The sequence below is a fragment of the Gambusia affinis genome, linkage group LG20, assembly GCF_019740435.1.
Source record: "Gambusia affinis linkage group LG20, SWU_Gaff_1.0, whole genome shotgun sequence".
In the NCBI taxonomy this organism is placed as follows: Eukaryota; Metazoa; Chordata; class Actinopteri; order Cyprinodontiformes; family Poeciliidae; genus Gambusia; species Gambusia affinis.
In genome coordinates, this window is record NC_057887.1 from 2,186,448 (window position 1) to 2,199,953 (window position 13,506).

Below are 13,506 nucleotides of genomic sequence, written 5' to 3' on the forward strand. Positions count from 1 at the left end.
GAACCAACAAAGAGCCACAGATATCTCACCACACCTGTGTGACTTGCTCCTCAATGGTCTTTAGTTAGGAGGAGCTTTGCTTGTTGCATAGAAGTTAATCTCCACGCTCTTTATGGGCCATCACAGGCAATGTTCCCAGTGACTGTCCAGGACTTTGGCCATAATCGCAGAGTCATCCTGTGGCAGGGACTTCCATCTCCACCGCTCCTGTGCTGAGCTCAGGTGATCAATCATTTACATGTGTAATTAGGAGCAGGTGTCAAAACAGAAACTGTACCCTCTCTCTGGGACCCTGTGTGTGTGCTGGCCTAACGTCAGACTTGGCAAACTGGAGGTAAACAGGCTCAGGGAGGAGGACACAGAGGGAAACAGCAGGAGAAATCAGATGCTGACAAATTCAGCTTCCTCTTCTGCATAAGGACCAATGTAAGAACATGCATTCACCTGGCACTTTATTAGGCCCATCCAGGTTGAACTCCATTTTGCAATAAGAACTGTTTTGAATTTCCATTATCGTTGTCTGCAACAGCAACCTAAGGACATGCTATTTGTAGTATTTTAGCTAATTTTATAAAACATTTTGAATGCTGGATGGAGTCAACATGATAGTGATAGCAAACATACTAATGTAGCATTTGAGCTAACATTAGTATTTTAGCTAATTTGACCTTATAGATGCTTTTTGCACACTAGATGGAGTATGTTACTGTAGGTCAGTGCTTCTCAATTCCGGTCCTCAGGCCCCCCTGCTCTGCATGTTTTAGGTTTTTCCCTCCTGTCACACACCTGGATTGACTCTATGGGTGATTAACAGGGTTCTGCAGCACTTGATGATCATGCAATGATTAGAATCACCTGTTCTGGAATAGAGCCACATCTAAAACATGCAGAGCAGGGGGGCCTGAGGACTGGAAGCACTGCTGTAGGTCAACATGCTACTAACATAATAGTCATTATGCTATTATGAGCATTGTAGCTAACATTGACATTTGATATCATTTTTATAACATTTTCAACTTAACATATTGAAAGGAATAAACACATTTTTGTCAATAAATCATTGATAGCCAATGTACTGATTATAGCATTTAAGCTAGCACTAGCAATTTAGCTCATTTTAGCTTATACAGAGTTTTTTTTGCTGTGTTTATCAATTGAATCTGGGAACCATGCGCGTCTTGGCAGGCTCTATTAAATTCCTTTAGAATTTTTGTAGTAGGTCGATGATTTAATGTGCTTTCAGAACCATTTCTTAGAGAGTTTGTTTTATATTGATATGATAGCATTATGGAATTGCTGCAGATTTGATTGATTGATTAATGATTAATGCAAGTATTCCACCACATCCCAAAGATACCCTGATTAAGTTCTGGTGACTTTCTAACCCATTGGAGTACCGTGAGCTTATTGTCGTTGTTTTAGAACTCAGTTTGAGATGAAAACATCTTGCAGTCTGCTCTTGTCCAGTTTTGGTGAGCTTGTTGGAATTATAGCCTGTTGTTGTTTTCTACTGCTGTGGTCCATCTACTGTTGGCTTTTCCAGTTATCTCAGTTGTATCATCTTCCTTCACCTTAAACCACACAGTTTATTTTTTTTGCCTTGTGATTGATATACTCCAAAAAGCAACTGTACAAGGCAAAATGTACAAAACAGACTTTTTTCCTCCCAGTGTTTGTTTAGGACAGCTTTGTACTCTCTAGCTCAAATGAAGACAATTACTGCTGACAAAGTAGCTGTTGGTCGACAGCGTCAGTAACAGAGGAGTTACTCTGCTTCTGTTTGACTCAAGTGGCTCAATTGGCCATAGAGTGGCTGAGAAGTCAAGCATCTGAGGTCATAACAAAGGATTACAAAGCAACAACAAATATCCAGTTGTAATGTGATGTGATTTATTGTGGTTACACAAGAACGAGGAACTGAAACTAGATTTCAGGCAACTATGTTAATCTGCCCATAACACAACAGCAGAATAAGAGTTTGCATTAACAAGCTGGAAAAGCAAACACCTCCACAGGTCCCAAGCTTTCCCACACTCCGTAACGGTGTGTGTGTGTGTGTGTGTGTGTGTGTGTGTGTGAGAAGGGAGTTTGGGGGTGGTAGTGCTCATACCCAGGCAGGATAATGCAGAAATACCACTGCTCAATAATACATCTGTCACCTGAGGGGGATAGGTGTGGTGCTGCAGGGTTCAGGAAGGGGGGTGGGATATGTGCAGGCTACCGCGACTTATGTGGACTCATCCAGCCACCACCTCATCGCCCGCAGGGTGGCGGAGGGCGGGTGGAGGGTGGGGGTGGGGGGGGGGTGAACAGGCATTTAAAAGAGCCTGTCTGGGGCCTAAGTTTAGTGTCTCCCAGAGCAGAATGGCTGAGCTTTGAAGAGTCAGGTCTAGTAATGAATTAGAGTATTGTCTTCTTGCGAGTAGAGGCCTCTGGGTGGGACACGACATCAAAGGAAGCTGAGCTTTATTAGCTTCTGCGCCAATTAAGGTATGCAACTGGACAGGGCAGAGGGAGGACACGCTGACCCTTAAAAGTGAACTCCAAGCAAGTGGACGTTTATGTCCAGGATGAGAGACATCAGAGTGCCTCGCCTTGTTTAATATTTTCATGAATATTTTCGATATTGATGGTAGAATTTCTTTTACGGCTGCTTCATAATAACTGGGAGCTGCTAAGTCCAGTAAACTCATCCAGAATCTGCACAGATTCTTACTTATACAAGGAAAGACATGTTTTTTTAATCTACCAGCCTGACCAGCTTCTGCTCAGGTCTCTGCTGTCCTGTGCCTGGGGCAGGGCGGTCATTCTCCCGTGACATTCTTGCGGAGCGTGGAGAGAGAACAACACACTTGCGCTTTAATATTGGATTCAGAGGACGGGGCAATGTTGCTGGAGACACCAACAGCTGGACCCAGCAGGGCTGCAGAGGATATATATATATATATATATATATATATATATATATATATATATATATATATATATATATATATATATAAATAAAATGTTTAAAACACAAGATTGTTTAACAAGTTTGACTTAAACCTGGCGACTTTGAGAAGCAAATTAGAACCAATGAGGCATGTCTTGCAAGTTGCAACATGAATGATGTGGTACTCAATACCAGTTTGTCAACATGAAAATGATTCATGTTTCTCCAAGCTGAGGCATCCTTTATGCTACAAAGGCAACAATATATCAACCAACATAATACACATTCACATAAATTAAGCATAAACATGTAAACTAGTTGGGGGAGGTTCTGGATCTATTCTAACAGAGTAGTTTATATCTTGTGCAGCAGAATGTAAGCATTTCTAGTGTAATATCATCCTAACAGAAATGCTGTATAACAGCCTCTAACAGGTTTTCTTCCAGGTTTTCTTTGTCTTTACTTCCATCCATCTTCCAATCAGCTGTGACCTGTTGGAAAAATGCATCACCAAGAGAAGAAAGTTACATTTTGGTCTCGTGTGAACAAAGCCCCTTCTTCCAAATGACTCCTGTGCTCAAATATGGCATAAAAACTCTTTGTTTTTTTTTTGGTTTTTTCCCCACCAGGGGGTCTTTTTGTGGGCTCTAGTGTCCCTTATACCACAGTAGGCTGACAGGAAAGGGGGAATGAGAGGGGGGAAGACATGCGGCAAATGTCGTCAGGTCTGGGAATTGAACCCACGACGGCCGCGTCGAGGACTGAGGGCCTCCAGGCGTGGGGCGCGCTAACCTCTACGCCACAAACTCTTTTTTTACTAGCAGTCTAAGTTCAGGTTCCTGGAGTCCAAGTCTGATAGTTGTCCAGTCAACTGATTCTTCCAACATCTCTGCAGCTCCTCCAGAGTTAACGTGTGGCTGTAAGATGAGAAAATATCAAATGAATGACCCATTTACAATTATGGTTTTTCTAACATTATTGCTTATAGAATACTTAGAATAGGAGAGAGAGAATGTGCCTGAATCAGAACAGATGACTTTGCAGAAATCAATTCTCTAAATATAGACTGACACACATGTTGCTATCATTACAATTTCTCTAACACAAAATGCAAAGTCACTTAGAGGGGAGCAGCAGCAGACCTGCCCGTAAACTTTCTATAACAAAAGGAAAGTGAATGTATTATTTTCACAGACAGTGTGGTGCCTTGCAGCTCACTAGGCAAAAACAATTGAGTTCACACCTCCTACTGTCGGTAACATCTGTACAGCCGCCTCTTTTATGGCAATAAATTACATGTCTGCCACCTCGGAGAAAATAATAACTGTTGAACATAACTCAGGTGTGAATGCGTGTAGCTGTAGGCGCACAGAAGCTGCTACTGGCAGTGGGAGATTACAGGAAAATGCATTTCTTTTTTATCTTAATTTTTTATTAATAAATGGTGAAAAAGTTCAAATAAAAACAACTAATACAATACACTGCATAGTCACAAAGTAGATGGGGAATATGGATGTGGAAAGGAGAATAAAAAGACCAAAATCATTCAGGTCACTGAGATATCATTAGGGAAACACATTCCAAGATCTAAGACCCAAAATTATTTGCCTAAATGTAAACTGCATGAATGTAGATCTATAGAACAGCTGCTGTAGCCAAGTGTCCTACAGGAAGTCTCCATCTGGGTGTCAGTCTCACAATCAGAAACTAATCATCAAGTTCATGCAACGCAAAATAATTTATGGATGAGTTTTAAATTCACTAAAACGGCAAGAAACACCAAAAGTAATAAGAGTTGGTAAAATGGTAGCATAGCACCAAACATCACACACAAACACACGCACCCCCCCCCCCCCACACACACACACAAAGTTATAGAACACTCATTTACATATCAAAATGTTGATTAATGTTTCATTTGTAATGTTTCAACAGCAACTCTAAACAGGTTACTCTAGGTTTAAAGGAACTCAGTGTTTCAGCTGTTTTGCAGTTTTCTGGAAGTTTGTTCCAGATTTGTGGTGTATAGAAGCTGAACGCTGCTTCTCCATGCTTAGTTCTGGTTCTGTTGATGCAGAGCAGACCAGAACTAGAACCTGAGAGGTCTGGAGGGTTGATCCAGCAGCAGCAGATCTTTAAACTGTTCAGAAGTTTATAAACTAACATCAGGATTTTCAGTCTATTCTCTGAGCTGCAGGGAGCCAGAGGAAAGAGGAAAGACTTTAGAACTGGTTGATGTGCTCTATAAACTAACAGAATTTTATACTTTTGTTAGTTTTTTGAAAACTTCAATACTGAAAAAAAAATAGTTAGTTGAAAATGTGTTGCATCTGGCTGAATGTGTTTTCTATTTATTTGTTGCAATGTTTTTTCTTTAGTATTTAAAATGTTTGACATCTTTTTGAAATGTTAGATCAGATTAAACGATCAGCACTTGAGTGGCATTCTTAAGTCCGTTTTTATTCTAAAATGTTTTATTTGAAAGCTACTTTTCACTTTTACTTGAGTTAAGATAAGTTGAAGTAGCTCTAGCCTCACTTCTGTGCACAGTTTGGCTCTTCTACTCATCTCTGCCTCTGATATTATTTTCAACCCAAGCCTTTGAATTTTTGGCTGCATTTTGTATGACCTGCATTTTAAACAGGTTTTATGCAGGAGTCTTCAAAATCCAGTTAAATCTGATTATAACTCTAGTTAAATCCATTGTTGACAACAAGATGTCAACAGAAGTAGTTCCAGTCGGGATGCAGAGCCACAGAAACAATCTGACGGCTGATCAGAGTGTCCATGTGGTGGATTGCTGTCCTCAGGGAGCCCTCGCTCTGCTGCTCTCCCCAGCTGGGACTACTGGCTGCTCAACCACCCAACCATAATGTCATAATTGTCTTGTTCCTCTGCTCCTCCTCAGCATCCGCCACACAAAGCAGAGCAGCTCAGGGAATGTGTGACTGGGGGCTCCTGGTCTCAGATTATTCCCCCACCTGCTGCTCGCCCATTAACAATATTCACATCAAGTCAAAACGGAGGGATGCTGCTGTGTTGGCGTTAGGCTCTGGTTATGTGGTTATGTGGTTCTCCCACAAAACACACAATTATAAATACCTCATTAATTATTATCATAAATGCTGGCAAAATAAAAACCACGTTAAAAACTAAATGATGTTTGGATGAAGTGCCTCAGGTTTCAATTAGGCCTGATGACCCACCCAGGGGGAGTTTGTGTTTAAAGCAACTGAGTGGTTTAACACTAGGGAGGCAAAATAATTGATTCCGGGCAACAGAGCCTCATAACAATTACTGATCACTTCTGTCTGTCTGTCAGCAGCATCAACAGGAGGAAGCAGCAGGAAGGCAAAACAAACGTCCACACAGGGGACAAAAACCCCAACCAGGGACAATCAGCTGGTCTGAACATTACAAGCAGGGAAATGTGTTGAAGTCTCGTCATGTTTCAGAGCCTCGCAAAAGTATTCACACCCCTCCATCTTTTGCCCATTTGTTTGGTAACAACCTGGTCAAAACCAGCCCCTTGTTTCGTAGAGAGGTCCTGGCCCAGGGGTCTGCAAACTGCGGCTCCGAAGCCTCATGTGGCTCTTTGGACATCTGTGACCCTAAATATTGTCATTTCCTTTTTTTTTGTCTGGCCTGAAAGCAAAATGGCTCTTTAATCCATAAAGGTTGCTGACCCCTGGTCTGGGCCCTCTGCTATTGAAAACGATTGCTTGCTGGAGTGGACTCTGTTCAGGTTTTTAATGACTGGATCTGATTTTACCCAATCACCAATCCATGATGTATGTAATACGCCAGTTTGATCAGGAAAGAAACTGTAAACAAACATTCCCTACTGGAAAGAGAGGAACAGTGTACATCTTTGGTCAACATGGACTGAATGGCTTCTTCCTCCTTTGCCATTTCCAAAATACAACCATACAACCAACTCAGTGTCATCATTCAAAACTCTTCCTTCTCTTCGCTGATTGGCCAAGATGAAAAACATCCTGAGGAATTGAGCTCAATGGGACAAATCCAGATGGAACATCGAAAGGAAATGAGAATCAAGTGGAATTGTGTAGGAAGGCGATGGCTATTCTAATGGAATTTTATGTGACAGATCAACACAAAGGAGTCCATAATGGTGAAGTGAAAGGAAAACATTAGATGGTTTTCACGTTATAGATATATGTTTGTAAAAGTGGGCTGTGTTTTTGTAGTTAGCCCGCTATCTTCTGAATTAACTTGTTGTGTTCGAGAACAATGGAGAACAAACAGAAGAGTTGTATTGTTGTATAGGATTGGTCCAGTCAAAGTCCACATCTTAATCCAGTGTTTTTCAATTATTTTCTGTCATGCCCCCTCTCCCCCCTCCCCCAGGTATCCAAATTTTTTTCACAACCTCCTCCGCCCCATGGCCTTCCCTCCCCAGAATTGTAATACTATTGCAAATCTGTCCATATTTAATAATTTATCTGTACAAACCACTGGCTCCGGCATAGTATGACATTATCAAAACCGCTGTTTAATTGTTCTAAGACTCAAAATAATTTCCAAAATTAGTTTATCAGGTGAATTAGTAACATTTAATCAATACTAATCAGTTTGAAAGAGAAAAACTGCAAATGATTCACTGGGATGTGCATTTTTAGACTTAGTACAGCAAAAGATTTTAGAACTGTAAGCATTGGTTACTTGTCAGCTTCTACCTTGTGTTTAGTTTTCCACAAGTTCTTTATATAGTTCTTAACATTTATCGTGGAAAATTTCACAGCAATATTGTTTATATTTCAGCTTGTCAGATGAGAAGAGATGAAAAGTGTACAGCATTTTGCATTAACAATAAAAAGATAAGTTTAGTCTATTTCCTGGCCTTTTTCTGTGAGCTACAGTTACTTGCTTATGATGCAGTATAAGAACCAACAACAACAACAACAACAAAGAAACAACACATCTTGAGATTGGTAGTTGTGAAGCGAGAAATGATTAAAACGTTCAAGAGATGTGAATACTTTTGGGAGGCCCTGAAAGTTAAAGCACACTCCTGAATCACAAACGAAGCAAATTGATGAAGCTGAAAAAAAAAAAACACTTTCAAGACAACAACAACAACAACAAAAACAACAACAAAAACAATGTGCTGTTCATCCTAATTATATTTTCCAAGACGTCCTTTTAAGTCGTCTGAGGTCATTTGTAGCAGACGTGACTGGCGTCAGCAGTGATGTGCTTCCTGTGGGTTTGTCCCTCATTCTGCTCCATGAAGAGATCTTGTGATAAAAGCTGAAAACCAGGCCCAGATTCTCGCCGGTCATGTAAGGTTGGACCTCATTAGTCGTAATTTGCTCCTCGGGGATTGTCTCAAAAACCTCAGCCGGGGAACTACACAGATATGCTTGAAGAGAAACATCCTTAACCCAAAGACTAAGAAAATAAATAGCTGGAGCATCGTGACAGATGTACAAATACAAACACGATGTCGTAGTTAGACAACTGAGAGTATCGGTTACATTTTTACATAATAAGGTAGGCGAACCACACAATTAGCCAAACCCACGCATGAAAATTATGTAATAAATCATTTTTTGTGGTGACTCGTACACGCTGACGTTTCTTTAAAAGTAGGACCTGGATCCAGAGGAACAGGAGCTCACCTGAGCTGGAATTTAAATAAGTTTCAAAGGCATGGATCCTGCTCGTACCCAAACATGCAGCAGCTTCGAAGGCCGCGTAGAAGCTGAAGTGCTTCAAACGCATTCATATTTCTGTGACAGAAGTCCATTTAACTTATCTGTTCCAAGAATAAGAAGAAAGAGAAAACAGGTAGCAAAGGCCCAACAGGCGACCATGATGCCTGTCTCACGAGCTCAGCCTAAGGAAACCCGTGTCAAGATCTGAAAAACAGAAAGACAAGGAGCTTGTTAAAGTGTTAATTGGCAAAGCTTTGACCCCATTAGTCCAAGCCAAGTCACTTCAGGCAAATGGATGTGTTTTTTCTTTCTCTCTTGGTGTTGTTTTCAAGCCGGTGATTTAAAAGAAAGCTTTTCAAAGTAAATTACTAACCGCGGCTTTAAAGAGAAGCAGTAGGTCCTTTGACGAATAATACCGTGTACTTGGAACAAATTCAACATGTTTGACTGGTGTTACTGAACTGTCTATGTCAAAAAATATCATAACTCATACTTTCTTGTTCTCAGATTATACTTTATAAATTATCTGGAAAATAATATGGTTGATTTTATTTTATTTTTTTTCACGTGTCCTGTCCTTTTTCATGCGCCACTTGATATATATATATATATATATATATATATATATATATATATATATATATATATATATATATATATATATATATATATATATATATATATATATATATGTATATATTAAACTTTATTGGAAATTGCTTTGGATTATTACAAATATAATTGACATGGACATGAAAAAGAAAGGAGGAAAGAAAGAGAGAAAAGTAGGGAAATGTTTTAAAGGGAAAAGGGGAGGTATGAGTAGATTACAGAAAGAAGCATTGAGAGAATACAAGTCAACATCCCAGACGTCTGCCTCTACACCTGCAGGAAGAGAAAAGAACAAAACCAATCTGAAGACAAGAACTCAAAGCATATTTTATGACTAGATCACAAGAAGATTTCAGTTAGGAGATGTCTCAAATCCAGATGAGGTCATCTGGATTTGAGACATCTCCTAACTGAAATCCTTTATCATAAAGATAATTCTGTGTATTCATATAAATGAACAAAATTAATGAGGCATCTCTTTTCCGTTCGACAGCTCGATGACTGAGCCACTCCAACAGGTCAACATTACTTCCAGCCAGAAGAATCATGTTGGTAAAATAAAAAATTTCCTTTAAACTTAAATCTTCTTGGGCTAAGAAACATTCCAGGCTTAACTGGGATCTTCTCCTACAACATGTTGCCAGGCTTGAGAGAAGGAATGAAGACCATTTCATTCTGTACAGTCTTTGATTGTACAAATAAAAATAGTAAAAGGCCTACTTGGCCCAAATCGGTTACCCTGCTCCACTGGAACTACAACTACTAAGCACCAGTTCTTTGTGTTTCCACTGATACACACGAAAATTTTGCTGTCAGGGCAAAAATCCTTTTTCAGCAGCCGCTCAAGGGAAGCAGGAGTCCATCAAAGAGTAGTGAGCTATGTTTAAGATTTTGGAGCTTAGTTTAATTTTGACATGAAAGCTGTAAAAGTAGCAAGGATGATGCGTGGGAGGAGAAAATGACTGTCGTTTATCTTTCTGGTTTATTTTTAATTAACACATCAGGAAGTTTTAAATAAGTCAATGTGTGATGACACATTGACTCTGATTTGATTCTTGGGTGATGGAAAGACAATCAGTTATTTTCTAAACCGGTTTACAGGACCAGTTTAGAACTGGTTAAGAACTGGTACCTCTTTGGTGGAAAAACCCCAGCCCAATATTTCCTTCTCTCCAGTTCAGCTCACAGGTTTTCTAAAGAATTTATTTGTGGTCATGTTACGGCAACAACCCAATGGTACCATAATTTCATGCTGTTCTCTGTGGAGGCATCACTCATCTTGGCACGCGAGATGCTTGAAACTGGTAGCGTGACCTACTTCAAAATTATTTCAGTAATAAATAACTGACCATCTGAGGGAAGAGCGCTGGAATAAAACTTTCAGGTGATCTATAATTAGCAAGCAAGAGCAATAAAAGAATACGGGTCTGCTAAGGCTAAGGCAACTGAACACTGAATTCCACACCGCTGATGGCATCGCACGCCATTATTTGGAGTGGGAGAGCATCAAAGGTGACGCAGCTACGAGTCGACAAAGATGTGACTCGACTTTCCATAAAATCTTATTTGATTTCTTCCAATTCATACCCACAACCCCACAGTTGTTTGTGGGTTGTGGGTGCAACCCGCAATCAAGATTATTGATGCCTGACTTTGGGCATCAACAATTTAATGGTTTTGTAGAGACTTGGTGACTCCATGTTGCCAGTCTTTGCTGCAGTTCTCTAACAGTGAACTTCTACCTTGTTTATCCCAGGTACAGATGTTCAGGGGTTTGTAGTTGTTGCTCTGACTGTAGATATGGACAAGCTTAGGTCAGAATGTCTGCCTCATTTCAATTCAGCACTCTCTTTTCATTCTAATTTTGAAAAATGTCTATGAGAAATGGTTTATGAATGACCTCTTGATTGTCAGTCAATTTTTGTAGTGTTGTTGCCCAATAAAAAAAAATAAATCAAATTTGAAATTCTTTGCACACCTTTAAGAGGAGCGGCAATCTTTGTTTTTTGTTTTTTTTTGTTTTTTTGTTTTTTAAAAGTTTGCCCAACAAATAAATACATTTGATTGATGGTCCCTCTTGCCATTTTACTGGTCACTAAAATGTATCTGCCTATTTATTGTCATTGTCATGCAGTTTTCCAGTTGAGGCCCTGAAGCCCACAGAGGCCCAGTATTGCTCCAGGGACCACCTTCCATTGTCTCCAATTAGATTTAAAATCCCATTTGTTTTGTCATCTCCCCCCTGACTGGTACCTTTCTTAACTACACACTCGCTGTGGAATGTTGAATTGAGGCCTGGCCAACAATGACAACAACAAATTGACAAAAGGCAAAGGACCAAACCCAACTAAGTCACCTCCTCTACATATACAATGCCCATGCTTACCTCAATGCTTCACCCTGCTCTTCCATTTCAGCCCAGCCTTTGCCCCCCTGCCAAGCCTGGAATGCTTGGGGGTGGGAGGGGCCATTGACCCTTTCACCCAAGCGTCTCACCTTGGTTTCTCAGGGAGATTAGTGGAGTGGAGGAACTGGGAGTGTCTCGTGAAGCAAACTGCTGATCCTGTTTGGGGAATATTTTGGACAGGGACCAGTTCTGGAACACACAAGTCTTAAATTTCATGCTGTACAGCAGCAACCTTGTAGACTTTTTCATGCTTTACTGGTTTGGCGATTATTCAAAAATGTGAAGCCCATGCAACTGCTGCACAGCAGTTTTATATTATGGAGCCTGCCATTATGCATAACTGAATGCAGCCTTATTAAGAGCGGGCCTTCCTCAGTGGCAACACTCTGAAGGAAAACATTAAAGTGTGACTTGCGATTTTATGAGGTTGGTTTTCAGAATTTGGTTTCCCTTGACTTCCGTGTTGATGTTGGAGCTCTGCTTGAAATCAGCATTCCAGCTGCCTGCCAGGCTCCTGACTCAAGTGAACAACAGCGCGGAGCACCAGGTGTATGTCCACTGCTCAGGTGGGCCCGGGGGCCCGACAACACAGGTCCAGGTGGCAGCAGCGGGACGCCGTCTGCTGATGTCTTCTGGTCCCCACCGCTTTCAAAGGAGGCTGGACATCATAGCCTCAGTGTTCCAAATCATCGTGGGTGTTTGCATGTGTATATTTTTAGACTTTTTATGAAGATTTTATGAAATAGATCGGGCGTCTCCCACTCTAATGCTTGACATCTACTGTCCTGCAGGTTTTACATCCATCTGTAATCCAACACACCTCAATCAAATCTGTGCCAAACCTGATGAAATACTAAAGAACTGCTACCAGCAGCGGTGGTAGGAGTTCGTGCTGGAATCAGTGGGTTGCCTGTTGGAGCTGCTCTCTCTCCCTGTCCATCCTGCTGGTGCTGGTCAGAGGGCCCAGTGGTTCCACTGCATGGCAGCCTCTCCTGTCAGACATCAGAGTGTGAATGTGTGTCTGATTTAATGTAGTGTGAAGCATTTTGGGGCCCTGTGGACTTAGTAAGGTGTTATATAAGTGGAGACTATTTAGCATTTTACAAAATGAATGCTGACATGTATAGTTTCAGCATCCTTTACATGCCTGTTAATGCAATTACAGCAGCAAGTCTTTTGATGTCTGTCGACTGGGTCAGCACTTCTGGAGACTTTTTACCTGATGTTGTCACCTTCCTAAAATAATGGCCTAAGTCATTTTTTTGCCAAAAGTTAACCCCGAAAAATAAATAAATCTCCACTTCTGTCTGGAAGGTGACGATATGTTTGGTTTCTTATGGCTTTCTTTCAACAATGTTTTTTCTGTCCCTGCTGAAGATAAGAATCAAATTTTGTGAACACAACGAATTGTATTTCTGTCAACAAAGGTGTTGGCCAAATTTTCTGGTCCATCCCCAGTGCATAATGCTGCCACCACCTAGTCAATATTTTATTTAAAAAAACAACAAAAAACTGGTGACTTGACATAGCAGCTATTTTTATACTGGGATTAAATTGGACACAGGTGAACTTTATGTGGCTTCTGAACGCCATTCCTCACCCTGACTTTTATAGAGGGGTGTCAGAGCAAACCAATTAAAATAAGAATGCCTGGCACACATTTTATCAGTAAGAAGAATTTTAAAAAGTGACACCTATATAATTACGTAGCACTTTGTGTTGACTTTTAACATAAAATCCCAATAAAATGAATGAAGGTTTGTTGTTGTAATGCGACAAAATATGGAAATACTTCTGCAATAAAGCAACACATATAACTTGTCAGACAGATTATAGAAGTTTAGATACTAACTTTATGTATAGTATCGAAA

At 40.4% G+C, this 13,506-nt stretch overlaps 1 long non-coding RNA gene across 1 annotated transcript; it reads left to right on the top strand.

Annotated features, from left to right (window-relative positions):
- Positions 1-309: 309 nt before the first annotated feature.
- On the top strand, positions 310-12,876 carry LOC122823687. Its single transcript, XR_006369378.1, has 3 exons — positions 310-426; positions 12,127-12,326; positions 12,427-12,876. It is a non-coding gene; the product is annotated as an uncharacterized LOC122823687 (long non-coding RNA).
- The last annotated feature ends 630 nt before the right edge of the window (positions 12,877-13,506 follow it).